Source organism: Amblyomma maculatum, chromosome 6, assembly GCF_055883805.1.
Source record: "Amblyomma maculatum isolate TAMU_Amacu chromosome 6, ASM5588380v1, whole genome shotgun sequence".
Taxonomy (NCBI): domain Eukaryota; kingdom Metazoa; phylum Arthropoda; class Arachnida; order Ixodida; family Ixodidae; genus Amblyomma; species Amblyomma maculatum.
The window spans coordinates 127,321,034-127,340,172 of record NC_139349.1 but is presented as its reverse complement, the minus strand read 5'-3'; the positions used below and the strand labels follow the sequence as shown (position 1 = coordinate 127,340,172).

The 19,139-nt window shown below is 49.0% G+C and overlaps 1 pseudogene; it reads right to left on the bottom strand.

Moving 5' to 3' along the window:
• Window positions 1-850: 850 nt before the first annotated feature.
• LOC146186724 (uncharacterized) lies at window positions 851-8,243 on the bottom strand (annotated as a pseudogene).
• Between the last annotated feature and the right edge of the window lie 10,896 nt (window positions 8,244-19,139).

The window sequence follows — 19,139 nt, the reverse complement described above, 5'->3', positions numbered from 1 at the left end:
CGTCACGACCTGAGTGTTTTGCGCAAGCTTATTCCGATAATGAGCCAACTCGCCCAGACGAAAGTACATGTTGTTCCCGCATTCAAGTATACCGAAGTACTGTGACATCCGTCCCACTTGATAGAATAGTCTGCAGAAGTGCAACCGTATCTTAACATGTTTTAACCCTTTGAAGAAAATATTTCCCGGAGATACTAATATTAACATATAAGAGTTACCATACCTCAAATATGTTCTACTATAATAAAAGCTCGTGTAAAGTTAGGCCTCCCGCTCTGATCGAAATGTAAGGTATAGGAACAATTACCTCATCATAGCAAGATCAAAAGCACCGTAAGTGATTATACTTATCGCAGAAATCAGCCTTTAATTGCACATTGCTATTTTAGTTACTTTAAGGAATGCTCTTCCTACCCAAAACAAGGCATCAAAGCAAAAGGGCGATCAATGCAGGAAATATGGAATGGCTATCCTACAGTTACGCAGGGAAAAGTTGAAGACTTATCAAAGATGTTTTACGTCACACGTTAGGCGTAGGAATTCAAAAAAATAAATTATGCTGAAAGGCGAATTGGCCGAGGATGTCACATTAATATAAGCCAGTACATTTTGATCCTGAGTGATCCTTTCTGGCCCTTCGTCATGCAGGCCTGTTCCTAGACCTCCGTTAAAGTGAGGGTTTATATCTGTTTCATGTGGCTTTCCACGTGGCGTGTCGCCTTAAGACTGCATGACAGTGAGCATTAGTGATAAGCGCCGTCTCGCTACTATGCAGCTAATTTGTGAGTTGTAGGATAGTTCAACCACTGACCTAAATTATCATTGATGTAGTTTGGAGAGATTTACACAATCATACTGCAAAATACCAAAAATCGGGATATTAGGAGTTACAGCCAACAATAGCATTGGTATGTTTGGAAGCGAAAAGAATTCATGTGGCTGAGCGGCCAATATACGGGAATGAAAATCCGCGAGAGCAGCCGCTGATGGGAGCCATTTAATCAGTCGCATCTTGATTTAATGGGGAAAGTACTGTCTTCCACTAATTTTTATGATGCAGAAATCTGAAGTTTTCTCTTCATTCTTTCCACTACTTTGTTACAAATTGCCTTTTTAGCGCAGTTGACATCCTTCATATCTTCTAAGTGTGCATCAATTGACCTAAGGACCAGCTGTTACAGACTTCATCCCGGATGTTGAGCGAGCAACAGTTGTCCGGATTTAGGACGGGTATAGTACAATTATCTATTCGTTTCCACAGGAACGTAAGGAAGAGCTCGAGAATAGAGTATTGTGCTGTTGCTTGAGTTATCTTCAGCTTGCTTTGTGTGTTGTGGCAGAGAGCATTCGCGCCTACCATTGGACAGCTCTCATTATGGAAACAAGAGAGCGACAAAAATACTAAAAAACGTAATTGAATATTCAAGAGAGTCTTGACACATCGTCTCGAGTGTTTACTATTTACTTTCTATAATGACAGAAGGTAGCCTACAAATCTTTTAGTCAATGATTGTACCGTACCGAAACATCCCGATCACATTTGGGGCAGAAACACTTTCTGCATGGAAGTATTCTGGGGCCGACCCCGCCAGGGCTCAGTTGTCTGGCCGCACTCTGCTGACTCCAATCCAAACCCCTGCGCAACTTTTTCAATTCAAATAATATGCGAAGATCAAATGTACAGTGCAATCTCGGGATGCGTTAAGAGTTTCAGGGAGTCGATAATAGTCCCAGGCACACAACGGTTTGCCTTTTGGAGCTCAGGATATATCCTTCATACTTTCAACTCTACTTGCCATATGTTACATACTTTAGCAATTTCTACCATGGATTGGATAGTGGGACAATGACCAGTGTGGGCGGGATGAATACACTTGGAAACAATATGCGACGGCATAACGGGAAGTCTTAGGAAAAATAGCATTAAGAAACGAGACTAGCTACAACAGTTCGCAGCGTAATAAGATCCCCTGCATCACCCTGCACATCGTTTTTGTTTTGCCTGACCGACATTGCAGAAGGTTTGTCCCTTTCCAGCTTACTGTTCGTAGAGGATGATACTCCGGCCGTAAATGTGAACTTGTGCTTCTAGTCATGATGAAGCACAAGAATGAGAATGACTGAACTATTATTCTGTTCTTCACAACCTTTGCCAGCACATCCAAATATTGTGTAGCTGCTGCCGTTTTCCGGACGAAAAATGGAGTCTAGTCTTTGCAACCTGAAGCGTTACATGAAGATAGATGACGTTCGCTATGGCTGAAGCACCGCGGGTTTCCTCCCCTCTGCAAAAAGTCCAGTAATTTTGAGCAACAACGAACTCTTACGCGGCTAACAAGATTTCGCTTGTCTTCCATGCTAATTGCAGAGAGTAAAAAATCAGTAATTTAGAAGACCAAGGACATTATTCCTGAAGCAGAATGTGAGAATGGAATCGTGTTTTTAATCTACGAAGAAAAGTTTAAGGTTTAAGGAAACAGGTCTTTTGTTTTAATCGTTCGGTGAACAAAAGCGATTGCGTATTTCTGCCTGTCCCCGTCAGTGGAATCCACTGCAGAAAGCTCTATATTTGCTGCGCCGTCTGGTATGCCGCCTTGAGAAGGACAGGCGCTTTGGTTTCTATATGGTACAGCTCGAGGCGGCCATGACGGTCAATACGAGGCTCACCGAAGTCAATCGATCTGACCCATGCGCCACTCCCGTGCCCCACGACACCTCGCTTTAGACGAAGACAACAGTATGATTGAACGCTGCGGAGCGCAGCATTGTCTGGCGGTCGTTTTTTTTCCCCCCTAAAGTAAGCATTCAGTCCCACTCGTCAACTGTCAGAAGAAATCACCGACGTTTTGCGATCCTCGCCACAGTAAGAAATTGTATGCTCTGGTGCGCTTGGGCTTTTTTGTGGAAACAATAAATGTGCGTCTTGATTTTGTCGGCGACTCTATAAAAGAAGGCACAAAAGCGTCAAACGTGTTCGCGAAAGGCAGAGAAGCCGTATAAACTCGGATTCAAAATACCTGCTTACGACATGCGCGTAGTATCGCGGCCTACGGTTCCTATTGAGCCACCCCAGGTTCATTGCCATCCTCACAATTAAATCGTCAAACTCCGCCTCCAAATTTTCACAGTCTACCAGGTCCATAGCCGTCTGCATAACGCTAGGCAGTAAGCCTCTGTTAATTTTTGTTTTCTTCCATGCAGCACATAGGAAACAAAAAATGAACGATTCTAGGTCCTAGAAGAAGGAGCAGAAAGCTCGCTTCTATGACAACTGCACTTTAACTTTTGTTTCTAATCGCCGCTAGATATTGTTCAGGGTCTGCACTGCTGAACTGGCGGTGCAGATGCACGAAACCTTTTCTTAACTGAGCTGAACTAATTCATTCAGTGCAAGCCAGATTCGAACGAACCTGTACTCAGTTTTGTTCACGGCTTGACTGCGTGAAAGCCCTGCCGTGTAGAGATTTACACCCGAGGACGGCCCATGCCTCGTGCCTTTAACATATTGACAGCACTCCCATTACGCTTTTTCGTATTTGCACTGCACAGAAATCTGGTGCTTTAAACACACCTGTTGACCAGTGAACGCTAAGGGCGGGCTTGATTAAACGCATTATTTGTGCGTGGATCTCAGCAGCCATCAACGTCAGCCGGGTTTGTCTTGTCGCACACCGTAGCGGCTCCATAATGGCAGAGCTGTACGCAACAACGGGACAGCAAGAGCGCTCAGACTCAAGGCAAAGGCGTACGGGCCAGCTGCGCAGGAACCGATATTATTGCTGGCCTGTGTGCCAAAAGATAAACGACAGAGAAACCTCCTTGCCTGTACTCTTTGTATTGCGGCAATCCTGCGAAACGTTGGAAAGGAATCTTTTTTCCTTCCTCGGGCCTTCTGGTTACCCCCCCCCCCCCTTCTTTCAACATATTTTCTTCCTCTCCCCTTCGCCATCGTCGTTCTCGCTCCTCAAGCCGCGTTGGTCGGGGAGCTCCTGCTGCTGTTTTCCGCTGTCTTCTATTGCAACACCCTGCTTGGCTTATCCTGCAGTTTTTCTGGGCGGCTTGCCCTCTTTCTCTCGAATACTCTTAGTTATGGGTCCCATAGTAGCCCCCACCGGCTTTTTCGTGCTTGAATATATCGATACATCGCCATGTGCTTCACCTAGGTTGCAAAATGGTGTTTCGAAACCTGGTTTGGTATTGCGGTTGCCACTTTGTCAGACAGAGTCTCCTACTCGAGGTGTTGCCACATACGCTGGCTGGTTACATAGACCCAGCAGTGATGCTTTTTTTCGCGTTCCTTCTCTAGCAAAGTGAATTCAATGAATGCTTCGTAAATGCACTTTTATGTAACTTCTTTGCGCTAAATATGAAACGTCTGGATCAATGTTCAGAGGCCATGTTTTTATCAATACAAGTGAGGCCCGTAAAAAAAAGAACATTCACGCTATTGAAATATTATGAGCGATATCTTATGCATTGCGCAATGTATAGTGCCTCGCGCGGCAAGTACAAAAGGGGTCCTTGTATAGCATGAAAGTTGAGTCAATAATTTCTTACTTCTTGCACGCTCCTTGATCACGAGTGAGCCGATGAAATAAATGTTCTTGATTATGCAAACAAAGGACAACACACGCACACACGCGCGCACACACACATACGCACACACATGCACACACACACGCACACAAACACATACACACACACTCACACATGTTTTTAATTATCTCTGGTGGAGAGTTTCTAAGATGCCTTAATGCTTAAGGCCAAGCTATTTCGGTTTCTGATTTGGCGCCAATATTCAGCTAGAATTAATATTGCAAGGAACACGCGAGCGCCTGGCCTCATCGCTTTTCAAAGCGCAGCCACCGACATATAAGAAGAATTAGTGATAAAGGCACATACAGTGTAAGTTTAGTCGGATGCACTTTCCGAACGTGAGTCTGCTGCAACCATTTCTCTTCTGATGGTGGCTGCTGTTTGCGAAAGGCGAAGGACCCACACTCCCGTGTTCTCTCTCATGTTGCTCATAGCAGTACTATTAAAAAAAAAAAAAAACCTATGCCCAGTTAAGGCCCAACGGAGCCAAATTCACTACTGGTAAAATGGGGACAAATTAAGCTTTATTTTACGCGGTTGCCGGTAGGGCTCCATCGGTCGAATAGCTATCGCCGTACACTCGGTTGAGATGAAGGTTGCAAAGGACGAGCTGCGAATGGGCCGGAAAAATACATGAATTACTTTCTATCAAGCATGTGACGCAAATAATCTTTGTTCGGTGTTCAGAGTGGTGTGATGCGGTTTCGCTTCCCCATTAGTTTCCCGCAATACTGGAAACTGGTTACGATAGGATTTAAACGCGGCGACTTATGAACCTCAAATGTTATTCAGATCGTTGTACGCCTGTGTCGACGAAAAGGTGAGACAGATAGTACACATTGTTTTCGCCAAACATCAAACGTAAGAACTTTAACCTTTCTTTGATAAGCTTTGTGCCAGTCTCTCAGTGCGTAATCTTCGCAAAACGAAAGGCGCCGTCGAGGGTGCGATAGCGTCTAGCCTTATATATAGGGCTTCTTATATCGATGTTGTGCAGGTATACAGGGTGGACATCAACTCGTTTCGCCTTTCTAGTTAAAAAATAAGAAAAGGGGTGCCGAAAATATAACCATCACGCCATTGTTCGAGCGCATGCAGAATATGAACGTTGACGCATGTGCAGCGTGTGTGAAAATGATGTCAAAGAGGGTGAAGATAAAAAGAGGACAAGAACCTTGTTTGATCCCTTCCACTTCTGGTGATAATTATATGAATGAGGGCATTCGCTGGAATCACAATGCATTTTCGCCACTGATTGACTATCTACGGACTTCACTGGCTCACCATTTGGCAATTCTCGGTAAATAGATTATACACGGCATCTCTTCTCCCCTTACAGAAGCACGGAAAGCACGAGGCATGGAAAGTCGATATTGGTGCGTATGAGGCCACTTTTCAGAAGAAAAGTTCTGGTAGCGAATACAAAGAGAAAATTAGTGATCTATATTTAAAGACTGCCTTTTGCATTCTAATCGGAGTGTTTAAAAGAGCAAATTTTTTTTTTATTTTATTCTCGAAAAATATATTAATAATGCATGCCACGCCAGCAGTCATAACTCGTATATAGCTCATCACAAGGACAATTCCTCTTGCAGTTATGTACATAAAGCCGTCAGCTGTGCAATGAACTAAAATAATTGCGATACCATCAATTGTCGTTTTTTATTAAAACTATAACCAAAAACAACGGTTTTCAGCAAGGAATGTTTTTAAAACGAATGCAGCAATAACAAATCTTATTGCACAATTTTATTTTCTGTAGTTGGTTGCACAGCTTGATATATCAAAAATAGGTGTTGAAATTTTCGTTAAAAAATATATTCGGGCAAAAAAAAGTTATGAATGTTCGCGCAAGATGAAATGGCAGAAAAGCAAGTTTCGAGAAAAACAACAAAAAAGATTTGATATAGCTACAAAAGTCATACAGCAATATCCCGGAGGATTAAAATCCACCACATTTGTAGCTCAGATCCTCCTTTGTTTTGTCTTTACTTCCTATCGCTCGTGCGTCTGTTCGCCATTTGTTTTTGCCTTGCGTTCCTTGCGGCATCGGTAGACTGACGGTTGGTCACCTGTCGGTCACCTGTCGAGCAAGCTTTCATTGTGTGGCGTCCAGGCTCGATCCCAATGTGTTTCAAGACATCCAGCGTCCCTCTGTTGCCATTGTTAAAACGGCACACGGCATCATATAAGCCAAACTTCAGTGTTGGCAGGCTTACATTGACATTTTTAGGTACCCTTTGCCAAATCATGTCATTGAAACATTCATTGGCATTCTGTGTCTTGCCATTCAAACATTTCTTGAGGAGCTCGTCTGAACAAAGGTCTTTGTACACAACCCTTACCCTGTTCAGAATGTCATTTGAAAGTCCTTCCTTGTGCTTGTAGTTACATTGGCGAGCCGCTTTAGCTCGGTTGAAAGCACACCAACTGGTTGCTCCTACAGGGAGCAACCATCCTACATGCCTTGGATTGTCGTCCGTAAAACTGCAGTGGAACAAACTAGTTAGCGTTGCCTGTTTCATTCCTGCAAGATTTCCGGCGTTGGCTCTGATGGCAATGCCATAGTAATTTTGAAGGCGATCAATGAGCCCGTTAGTCAATTTTCCTTTGCCACCTAATCCACGCACTGTTTTCTTCAGCTGTCTTAGCCGGCAGCCAACCCGTTTTTGGACATGGCCAATGCATTCAAATTTTTTCACGCTATTTGGTCCATAAATATCCTTCACTGTCGAGTAGCTCTTCTAGTCTCCATCTCCATAGTAGTGCACATATTTCAAACTGCGCGTCGTATCTGACCTCTCAAACATGCGGTAAAGTCCAACTGGCTCCATACCACCGGCAGTGCCTGTGTGGTTGGCATAACAAGTTATGTGATGCGCCTTCCATTCCAGGAATTCGCTGCTTGTGGGACTCAGTTTTCTGTTGATCTTGCATGACTTGCATGGGGTGGACCAAACTTCCACATCACTTATTTTTCCTGTATCCACAGATATCAAAGAAACACAGCCGTTCAATGAAGAGTGGCCTCGTTTTTGCCATGTGCCATCCCCTGACACTCCGCACTGATTACCGTGTACAGCCTTCTCCACTTCAGCTGTTGCATCAATCATTGACTTTGATGCAGCCTCATTTGCAGCGTCAGACACCTTCAAAGATATTTTATCGTAAGCGGAATGCCACGGGGGTGGAGGCATATTCATAATCTTGCAAAATGTTTTCGCACCCGCATGCTCACTTCCTAGTTGTCGCATTGCATATACAAGTCGAAAATTGTTCTCCACTGAATGCCCAGACTTTTTTGATGGGGAGAAATGGTTTTCATAGCCACATGCAACGGACACAGTAGCCAACACACAAGACACACCTGCATAGGAGCGCTCCTCAAGTTTCAGGGATGTTGCGAATCACTCCAGACAAGCAAGCGATGAAAAACCATTTGACAGAATGTCAAGGTCAGTTATCCTATTTCCTTCCGGCGTAGAATCTGATTTATAGTCTTTGTTGTCCTCCACATCTCCAAGTTTCACGGCACTTGCTGACGCACTCACGTTGGCGGGATTCGGTTCGTCGCCATCTTCACCTGTCGTGTGTCTATTTCCGGCAAACTTTCGCTTTCGGCTCCTCTGCACTGTAAACTTTCCCATGTGGGTAAAGCGCGTAAACAACGAAGTGAAATAGTTGAAGCACACGAGGCACCAAGTAAGCACAGTCGGCAGATTCTTCAATTGGCGTGGGAACACTCCAGGGTACACAACTCACATGATCGAGACATTATGCGTCCCTCTTGCGAGCACTTTTGTTAATAAATGAAAGCAAAAATAAACATACACGCTTATAAAAACTTATAATTGTAAACTGAAAAATTATGGTGCAAAGAAAGGTAAGTCCGCCAAAGGAGTCAAATATTTTTCGGTATGTAGAAACCGAAACTGTTTCGGTTTTGCAAAATGCACAGGGGGTTAAAACTTTGGCTGTATCTTTGGAACGATTTTAGTTAGGAGCATATTTTTTTCCCAGTCATACAGAAAGGGATGTGTAATTTGTTAAAACAATATTCAAAAAATTGATTTTAAAAAAAAATTAGGTTTTCAAAGTGGTCTCATACCTTAACCGACCACCCCTCGAGCAAAGGCAAACAACCAAGTACGAAGAGACATGTCTAAAAAAATAGATACCAGACGGAACGTAAGCACAAATGCTAGTGAGTTGCCAAAGGGATTAGAGTGCACTAGAGGGTTTACAAAAGTACGTCTGGCAACCGTGAGCGGCACCCTGATCCAGCGCTGGCCGCCATATTTTGTTCGCTCCATCCGTTCGCTTCGTGTCCGTCCGTCAGCGCTCGCCGTTCTGTTCGCGCTTTTCACGTTTTAACCTAGTGTGCTGTGCTTGGACCTCTGTTCGGTCCCTGGCGGTTTCTGCTAGAGACGCATAGAAGCGTATTTTTACAGCCGAGACGTGGCGGGGCCCACCGGCTGTTCTGCCGAGCGCAGTTACAAATTGCTCTACGAGTCGTGTATGCCCCTCCCCCCCCCCCCCCCCCCACCTCGGCAATCCGCAGCGTCATCCCTATCCAGGAACAGTATCCAGAGTTCTGTAATGTGGATTTTTTTGTCTAGCCGCCTTTGCTGTTTACTTAAATGCCTATGAGAGATCATCGCGAGTTTGTTTGCTTGGTTTGCGCAATCACCGTCACTCATCCCACTGAAAGATACTTGGTTGGTGAAATGAGCGAGAATGCATTTTATTTTATGTTAAAAGGATCATGTGTAATTTGACGTAAGTTGGACTAGCTCTTAGCACTTTCCTTCCCATGCCGTCGACGCAGTAGTTGGCATTAGTCTCGGAAATAATCGGGGGCTTCGTAAAAAAAAAAAAGTGCCATGGTAATTTGTGCTTCCAGTGATTGAATATTGATTGGTGTGCGATAGGCGATGACGAGTTAATAAAATCTTTGTAATTAATTGATCAATTGATGAAATAAAGAAACGAAAAAAAGGAAAATTGGAAAATAAGGGTTTAAATGTGTCAGAATGAAAACCCAGTGCTTGGTGATGCTAAGGAAGAAAATTTAGAATGTGTAGTTGATTAATTGAAATAATTGAAGAATGTGTTCAAAAGTGTCAGATTGCTCAGAATGGAAAGCCGATTGTTGCTTACGCATGCGTATTGGTGTATGAAAATATAAAACGTCGAATAAAATAAAATAAATAAAGAAATGATAGAAATATAACATAACATACATAACATAGAAATATAACATACATAACAACATATAACGTATAACACTTCTGTGTAGTATGTTACTTTTGATGAATTCATATTTCACTGCATTGTAGTCTTTTCGCCCCTACTGCTAGGGCCCAGTTAGAGCCTGCAGTATTTGGTAAATACAATAAATAAATCAATAAATAAAAGAGCTTAAATATAACACGTGAAGAAAGAAAACATCTTGCGTGTGTGTATGAGAGAGATACACTATCGCGTTATACCTTTAACGGCGGAGCTTAAGGGACCCCCTAATTTTTCTATAACGATATGATATAATATAAATCTGATTTTATGAACACAGCCAGTTACACAAAGCACAAACACTTCGCAGTAATGTGAGTTGACTTTTTCAAATTTCTTTTCGCCTCAGCCGAGTTCCTCCTCCTCCGAGTTCCTCGAAGCTTCCAATGTCAGCGCTTTCATGTGAGATTACGGCTTCAAATGTTTACTTTCTGACACAGGGAATAAACTAGAAATCGGCATATTTAAACATTCCAGTGAATTTCAGGTAGCTGTGAATTAGCGAACCATCGGGTGACTCGAAAAAAACACAAAAGTGAAGCGCACGCTTCGTTATTTTATCGACCGCGCTGGCAGGTATAAAACCTGAGCTGCGCGCTCTGGATGTGGACCGGTCGAAACTGGCTGCACGTGAGCATGTTACAACGCACTAGTGGGATGTCATCTTTTCCTGCTTTTCTAGACGCCGCGGGTTTGGCAGCCGCTTGCTTTTGCAGCGTGAAACACGCACCTCGGGTGTACTAGACAACCGTATTGTTCTCTGCATCAAGCACTACCATTTCGTACGACTGTAAAAAGTAGTTTCGGTAATCATGCCCGTGTCTTAAATCAAATACACTATGTAAATGTAACCTTCGTACAAAATGTTTCAAAGAACGTATTTGCACAATAGCATTCGTTACACATGCATTGCTCCTTCTCCAGTGTACTCCATCGCAGCATAAGTTTATCCTTCAAGTTCACAAGGCTCCATAGCACGCAAAACAATTAACCTTGATGTTTGATGTGATAGCACATTCTGTGAGCTAGCTTCCAGTCAGAGGGATGTGCAGTAATGCTTTACATGATGCAAGTAACCCTTATAAAGCCGATTAGGACTGCAAACGAACGGTCGCATACACGCGTATACCTTGATTCCGTGCGCGTCTATGATGGGGCGCTGGCTGCAGAAGGGCACGCAACAACATGCTGGCATCATTCTGAATAGAGCTTGGAGCTAACAGCGGCTGCTGTGATGTTAAAAAATCAAACAATCGCTTGTGAGCATTCCAATGCACCTTTCGGTGCATGCACGGGTTCTACGAAGGCGCACGTTGACAGCGTACTCGATGGGAGGCGCGGGCGGACTGAGCAAAACATGGCCGCCGCGCACAGTTTTTGTTTCTTTCACTAGATGGCGCTAACTTTTGTAAAGCCTCTCCTGACAGGTGCGATGTCGCGTGTTTTTTTTTTTTTTGCTTATTGTCCAAAGGGCAAACACTGCAGGCGTTGTCTAAGAGCATCGATGTAGAACTTCGTCAAATCATATAGCACTCTTTTTTTAATACCCACTTTATCCAGCATTTGTCATTTGCGGGTCCTAAAACCTTCCGTTCAATCTACCCAGGTAGCACAAAGTGGGCTATGAAGGGTGGGCCCCGGTGGGCCCGATGTAGGCAATGCAGGAGAGCCCCGGTGGGCTCAATGTGGGTGCTGCAAGAGGGGCCGACGTAGGCCCGAAGGGGGCTGTCGACAAAGCCCCAATGGGCCCCACTAGGGATCGATGCAGGCAGCCCTTGCAAGGCTGCCCACATTTGTCCGGCATTGTTAAAAGGGCACATCCCGCCAACTCCCCGCGATGGTCCTACTTTGGACCGATTTGGGCAGCCACTTTGGAGGAACATTTCTTTTTATTTCAGTTAGCCCCTCAGATTATGACCTAGGACCAATGCGGGTTCTATAGCGCTAGCCGCACTTGGGCTTGCCCACATTATTCTGATAGGGGTCCGACGCAGGAAATTTATGGAAAGCCCTAGTCCAAATTTTCCCAATCAATATTTATGCTCATAATTAAGTAATTATTTTATACATGTCTGAGCTTTCTAAACAGCCTCAATATTAAATTCTACAATAATTCATAACATTCATCTAGCCGAAACGACTTCATGTACATCTTGTTCAGGCTACAGAAATGTGTGTTCTGAACAGTAATATTGGTGGTGGTGGTGGTGGTGGTTGTTAGGAAGATGAAAGGGGGGGTGCACTGGCCGGTTGACTGCCGACGGTGTCGACACCGCCACTGCCGAATGCAGATAGTAGGAAAAGGGGGAGGGGAAGAAAGATAAGGAAGAAAGAAACGCTGGCGCTACGCGAACCCAATCATGCCCCCCAAGGCGTCTAGAGAAGGTCGGCGAGGCCGGCTGCCACCAAGAAGGCGAGGAGCAGGCGGAAGGGCTTGTCCGATGTCGGCCCACGAGGAAATAGAACCTCTTCTGAGGTGGAAGAGGGGAGGGAAAGGGAGCGATAGCCAGAAGAGAGGGCGGCACGCTGCAGTGCGAATGCTGGGCACTCACACAGAAGATGGTCGAGTGTCTCTTCCTGGTGTCCACACTGCAGACATGCCGGAGAGGGGGTGAGGCCGAACCGGTAGAGACGGGAAGACGTCCGAGCGGAGCCGACTCGGAGTTGGAGAAGGAGGGACCGGTCGGCAAAGGACTCCGCAACTCTGGAGTCCGGGTGTTCCAGGAGGAGGTGGCGTCGGATGATGTCCCTTGCCACGTCCAGAGGTCCCACCGCGGCGCTAGTGGGGGTGCCAGGATCGTGGGCAGTCCTGGCCAGGGAATCGGCTGCCTCGTTGCCAGCCACTCCAGAGTGGCCCGGCACCCAGCAGTGGATCCGGGTGGTGCCCCGGAGTCCAATGGTGGTGAGTCGTGCAGCCAGGCTACGCACCATAGGAGGGGCACCATCCGGTTTCTGCAGGAGCTGGAGGGCGGAGCGGGAGTCCGTGAAAATGGCCGTCTTCCGGATGTGCGGACTCTCCGCTAGGATGTCCGCCGCCAGGTGGAGGGCAGCCAGCTCGGCGGTGGTGGAGGAGGCCACAAATGGCAGCCTGGGTTGCCTGGACATGCCGAGGGTCGGGACAGTGCAGGCAGCCGCAGCCGACGGGCAGGGCCCAGGAAGCACTAATCCGTCGGTGAAGAGCTGGGTTGTCCCAGCGAGGTCCTCCTCCAGGAGGCAGGCAACCTGGAGGAGGACCTCGCTGCGGCGGCGGCTGTGGGACTGCGGCTGCTGCAGGCATGCAGCAGCCGCAGTCCTCCTGGTCCCAGCCCCAGGCAGAAAAAGCCGGATCGAGTACGGCCGGCCCAGGTCCGGTCGTGGTGGAAGGGGATGGTCCTCGCTGGTGCCACCCACAAGCAGATCAAACTCACCCGCCAGGTGGCCCATGCGGGAGCGAGGGCAGCCCAGGAGGCGGTCCAGGAGAAGGCGGCTATCAGGGGCATTATGGAGGCGGTCGATGTGTTGGAGGGCTGTTCTCCTAGCCTGGAGCTCCATGGGCAGGAGGGCCAGGACCAGGTTGAAAAGGAATGGGCTCATCACGCTTCCTTGCGGGACTCCTCTCCGCGGGAACCGGGGCCGCTGGTGACACCGCCCAGGTACACCGGGACTTTCCGGTTGGCCAGGAAGCTGGAGATGTAGGTCAGCATGTTTCCATGGACACCCAGAAACGCCAGGGCCTCCAGGATTGCCCCACGGGAGAGGCCATCAAACGACCCACGGATGTCGAGCAGGGCCAGGCAGACGATGTGCCTGGAATGCCGGGCGTTCTCCAGGGTGGACACCAAGTCAGCTATGGCATCTCCAGTGCATCGGTGCCGCCTGAAGCCCACCTGCTGCTCCGGGAAGTAGCCTGCCGCCGTGGTCACCCAGGTGAGACGCTCCAGAGCCATGGCCTCCATGACCTTGCCGGGCGCCAAGGTCATGGAGACCGGTCGATAGGGGGACAGCTGGGTGGGCGGCTTGCCGGCCTTGGGGATGGGGACGACCATGGCGGTCGTCCAGTCCACAGGAAGGTCCCCAGTGCCCCATACTTGGTTGTAGCAGTCCAGGAGGTCCTCCCGTAGTGCATCGTCCAGGTTGCGGAGCATCTGGTAGGTCCCACCATCAATGCCTGGGGAGCTGCGGTGCTTGGTCCGTTGGAGGGCCATGGTGAGCTCCCGGGCAGTGAACGGGACCGTGCAGACGGCCACCAGGTCTGCAGGGTCCGCTGGTCTGAGGCGGTGGGGCCAGGGTGGTGTCGACCCGAGGACAGGGGGCTGGAGACTCTCGGGAGGGAAGAACTGGTCAGCCATCCGCTCAGCCAGTTCCTCGAAGGAGTACCCATGGAGGACCGCGATGGCTAGATGGGGTCTTACGGGAGACGGGTCCTCCAGGAGAGAGCGGAAGAGACGCCAGGCCCTGGACCTGTTTCTTGTAGTGACCAGGGAGGAGCAGATCCCCTCCCAGGACTCCCTGTGGCGACGATTGTGTCAACACCTGCGCTGGGCATCCAGGCGGTTATAGTCAGTCCAGTGTTCTGGCCTCTCCGTCCGCAGGGCCCTCCTCTCCACCTGGCGTTTCCGCGCCCGGAGCTGGAGCAGCTGGAGATCTGGGACGGGTTGGCCAGGCTTCACCTCGCAGGTCATGGTTGCAGCATTGGCGCAATGGGGCACTTGCGCCAAGATGTCGCCTTGGAAGGGGCTGTGCAAGAGGCTTCTGAAGCGGTCCCAATGGATCCCTCTGCACAGTCGGCCCGTCACCCCCTTCCCAGGTTTGGGGGTAAGAGCAATGGTGTAGTGGTCTGAATCCCACGTGTCCGGCGAGGGGCGCCACTCATACACGCATCGGCGAGACACAACGGTGAGGTCGATGCATGTACGTACCCCCCCTCCCCCCCCCGTCGGACAAAGGTGGGAACCCCTGTGTTTAGGACATGGAGGGCAGTGATGCGGAGGGCGGCAATCAGTTCTCGGCCACGACGGCTCGCCCTGCGGGAACCCCATCGCGGGTGGGCCGCGTTGAAGTCCCCGCAGAGCATGCAGTCGCCGCCTATGAGGCTGGCCAGCTGTGGCAAGGATGTGGCATCCCAAGGGGTTGTGGGACGAACACATATGCTTGCGACAGCTGTGTCCACCCCTCCAAGCCTAACCCTGACGCAGACCGCCTCCATGGGGGCCACAACCGCATCACTCACCCGAATCTCCGCCTGGGGAAGGGATGAGCGGACGAAGAGGGCCGCCCTGGATCTGCCCGCTGAATGGTGGGGCTCGGGCAGGGGTAGGTTCTGCATGTGTCCAGCTGGCAAGCCGTCTGGCTCAGGTAGAGTTGGTATCCTGGGAGGCAGCACTCCCCGTGGCGGATGTAGGCCTCCTGGAGGGCCAGGACGTCCGGGGGGTGAGGTTCCGCCTGGAGCCGGCTGATAAGTTCCGCCTTGCGTGGGCGGAGGGCCCGGCAGTTCCACTGCAGGACCCGAGGGCGGGGGACCTCTGGTGTGGGCCTAGCCATGATTGTGCTGGAGGTGGCCGGTCCCCCCCTGGCGGGTGGACTGCTGGAGGACAGCTGCTGGGAGGAGCGCTGAGATAGCCCGGGGTGTGGTGTCCAGGGTCCGGGACAGCTCCTCCAACCTTCCGTTCGCCGATGTTGAGGGGGAGGCCAGGCTGCAGTCCTCAGTCATCTGGGGCCGGGGAGGTGTCTGGAGGACCCTGGAATATGTGGGGGCGCCCGGGTTCTCCCGCAGGCTGGCTCTCACCTCCCTTCGTGAGAGAGGCTGGAGGGATGCTGCCATTGCAGCGGCCACCTGACATTCCTCCTGCCAACGGGGGCAGGAGGGGGTGTCCGCCGGGTGCGGTTATCCGCAGTTGGTGCAGCGGGGAGCCGCAGCATTGCAGGTGTTGGTTTGATGGTGGCGGCCACACCGCCTGCAACAGATGGCTTCCTGGCAGGAAGCCGTGACGTGGTCCAAGCGGCCGCAGCGACCGCACTGAATTGGACGTGGGAGAGCTGGTCGGACTGGGAGGCGCAGTCGGAACATAGTCACCCAAGCAGGAGGAACCGGGGCTCCAAATCGCATCCGGAGTACACTGCCCCGAGCCCCGTGGACTCCCAGCACGGGGACAGGTGCCTCAATGGCAGCCCGGAGGTCACGTACCCCATGGAGGTGCCCCTCTCAGAGGCTGGACGGCCCCGGACTGCAACCCCTGCCAGGGTCTGGATGTTCAGGAGCTCGGTGAGGGCTGCCTCGCTGACAGTATCAACCGCAATGATGTTCCGTGAGGAGTTCACCCTCACCGCCAGGACCCCTGGTGTAGCAGCCAGGTCTGCCGCGATGGTCACCTTGGAGCGGCTTAAGAAGGAGATCCCACTCTGGGTTGGCTGGAAAAGGGCAGTGCCCGCTCGACCCGGTGGCTGTTCTGGGGGAAGGCGATGTGTTGGGAGTTGCAGGCTGTGCAAAGCAACCACATAAGAGGCAACAGTTAGCAATCAGTTTGTTCTAGTATTTGTAGCGCAATTTGCATGAGCGCGAGAACTAAAGCCATGTAAATTTCTAATCGACTAAACATGACAACAACTGTTACACAAATCATCTACAATAGTAATTTAGGGCAAGATCTAATGCAAATAAATGTTGGAAACAATGATTACGCAATTGCACGCACGCCTTCTAGGCCCATTATGGCCGATGTGGGACCTACAGCGGTTTTGTGTGGGCAGCCCCAATTGGGCTGGGTGTTGGTTTTGAACCTAAAGCCCACTTGCTGTTGCACGTTCCTTCAAATTCCTCACAAGGGACCAATTTTGGTATCATGCGGGCCCTCCCGCCTTCCAGCCCTATTACGGCCCATATGGGATATAAATCAGTTTCATGTGGGCAGCCCCAATTGGGCTGGACGTTGTTTCTGAATCTAGAGCCCACCTGCTGTTGCACTGGCCTTCAAAGTCCCCACAAAGGACCGATTTTGGTACCATGCGGGCCCGCCAGCCTTCCAGCCCCATACAGCCTATGTGGGACTTAAAGCGGTTTAGCTAAGGCTGCCTCATTTGGGCTTCACGAGGGCTTGCCCAAATTGAGCCCTTATTCATATTTCACCTGCCCTCAAGTAACCTACAAGGGGCGATTGGGGCAGCATGTGGATATGTCCGTTTTCGTGCCCCACTACGGCCGATGCTGGTCCCACAAAGATTTAATGGGGGCGGCCTCATTTCGAATCTATGAGGGTTTTCCCATAAGCCCACATTTAGGTTGGATTGCCCTCAAATATCTGGCAAGGGACCCTTGTGGTCTGGATGCAGGAATGTGCTCTGCATTAGCCCAAGAAACGCCACTATGGGACCCATGCAGGAGGAGCAGAACAAGCCCAAATGGGCTTGCCCACTTTTGCCCCCTCGGTGACCGATGCAGGTTTTATGATGGTTGCCTCAGCCCCACTTGCCTACATCGGACCTACTGGGGCCCCACATTCTGTGCTACCTGGGTACCGGTGTATGCCCAGTCATCTTAGATTATTGTCTCAGGAAATAATTAATTTGTGAGGAATGTTTTGTTCTATATTAAAAAAATTTAATTGTAACTGCCAATAACTACAGCTTTCAATGTTAACGTGCATGTCACATGAACACATAATAAATGTCGAATATCATACAGGTGCAGCTATGCCAAAGTAGGTAGTGTACCTTACCATACGTAACAGTTTGGGAATTCGGACCTATGTGCTGTATCTGGTGGTTTTGATTCTTATGTCTAACGAACTAGCTTCCTTATTCAGATTGGAGCAATGCAGCAAGTAAAAAAGGTACATTCAGCTGCGCTTCACTATCTTTTATAAACGATTGCCTTTATATGTAGGATATTACGAACTTGTCCTTTTTTGCTACATCTATCTGTACCTTCGTTAAAGTTAGTTTGGGCAAAAAAGTAGATTTTACAAGCCGTGATTTCAAACCCATAAATTGAAGCGCGCCTAACTGATGCGCTCTATATTTGCTTGTATTCACAAGAACGATTTCGCCCTGATGAATGGTTTAGTATCAAATTGTTTACGTGTATCTATATATCAACCTACAACGCGCTGCGATGTAAAAACAATGAAGCTGACCAGAGGAAAATTTTTTCTTTAACTGTATGCGACCTAACAATTTTGTTGTGTCAGCCACTGATTTGTTTTTCGTTAGCTCGATAGGACTATATCCCCGTTGAAAACATACAAACGAAAATGCCACAGTGCAGACCTTTATTCATACACGGTTTCTAATTGCGAGGAATTTGCTTCAAAGCAGGGACGGATTGTCCAGTAATCAAAGAGTGCAAAAGAACCGGGACTTTCGTTCTTGTGGGCCCACCGAGAGCTAACTAAAATAGGGGATTTAAAGGTTTGGTGCGAAAAGTAGGTGAATCATATCTTCTCGAATTCCCATACTTTAGTGCTTATGTGTTGCTGTATCGAATGCACTAAAATTATTTAAAGCATTTGGCAGGCATAAAGCAGGCGTCTCCTAATTTCATGGCTGCAGTCTCCTTCCGAGGTAATCTTGGAGCCCAAGAAGAGAAACTCTGTCACAGCTTCCACTTCTTGTCCCTTGATGCTCCAGGACTTGATAGGGCAAGACGCCATGATCTTTGTCTTTTTAATGTTCAGTTTAAGCCCAAACTTCGATTGCGGCGGATTAGAATACTGGATCACCATATATTTAGCATCCACGGGTTGCCTTCAACACCTGACATCGCCTGATACCACCAGTGAGCCTGTGAGTGCCACATTTTCGGCTGTCTGACTTCTCGCTACCCCGTGAAGAGCGCTAACCCTAACGGCCAAGGGGTTGGGGTGCCTTACCGCCGCGGAGACGCCGGTGCGCCCGTGGATGCGCGGCATAGCGTTCGCGAAACGCGGGTCTAACGACGCTCGCCAGTGAGTGCTCCCGCTTCATTGATGACTACCACGACCACGATGAATTCTCTAAGAGGATACGACCCGACGGAGATGGACTTCACTCATGTACCAACATCCCAGCAGCAGCTGATGCCCCCGCAGGATCTCCCGAAGGAAGACAACAGCCATGGCTGGAACATATGGTCCCGGCGCAACAACGACAGAGCGGCGCAAGCTAAATCCACGCTTCCCAAGAAAGAGCAGGAGAACAAAGAACACCGAGAGCCTCCTGCACCAAGACCTCCGCGTCTACCGAGTCTCAGGAATTTTCCATACAAAGTCATCATCCGACCTAAAACCACGGTGGATCTG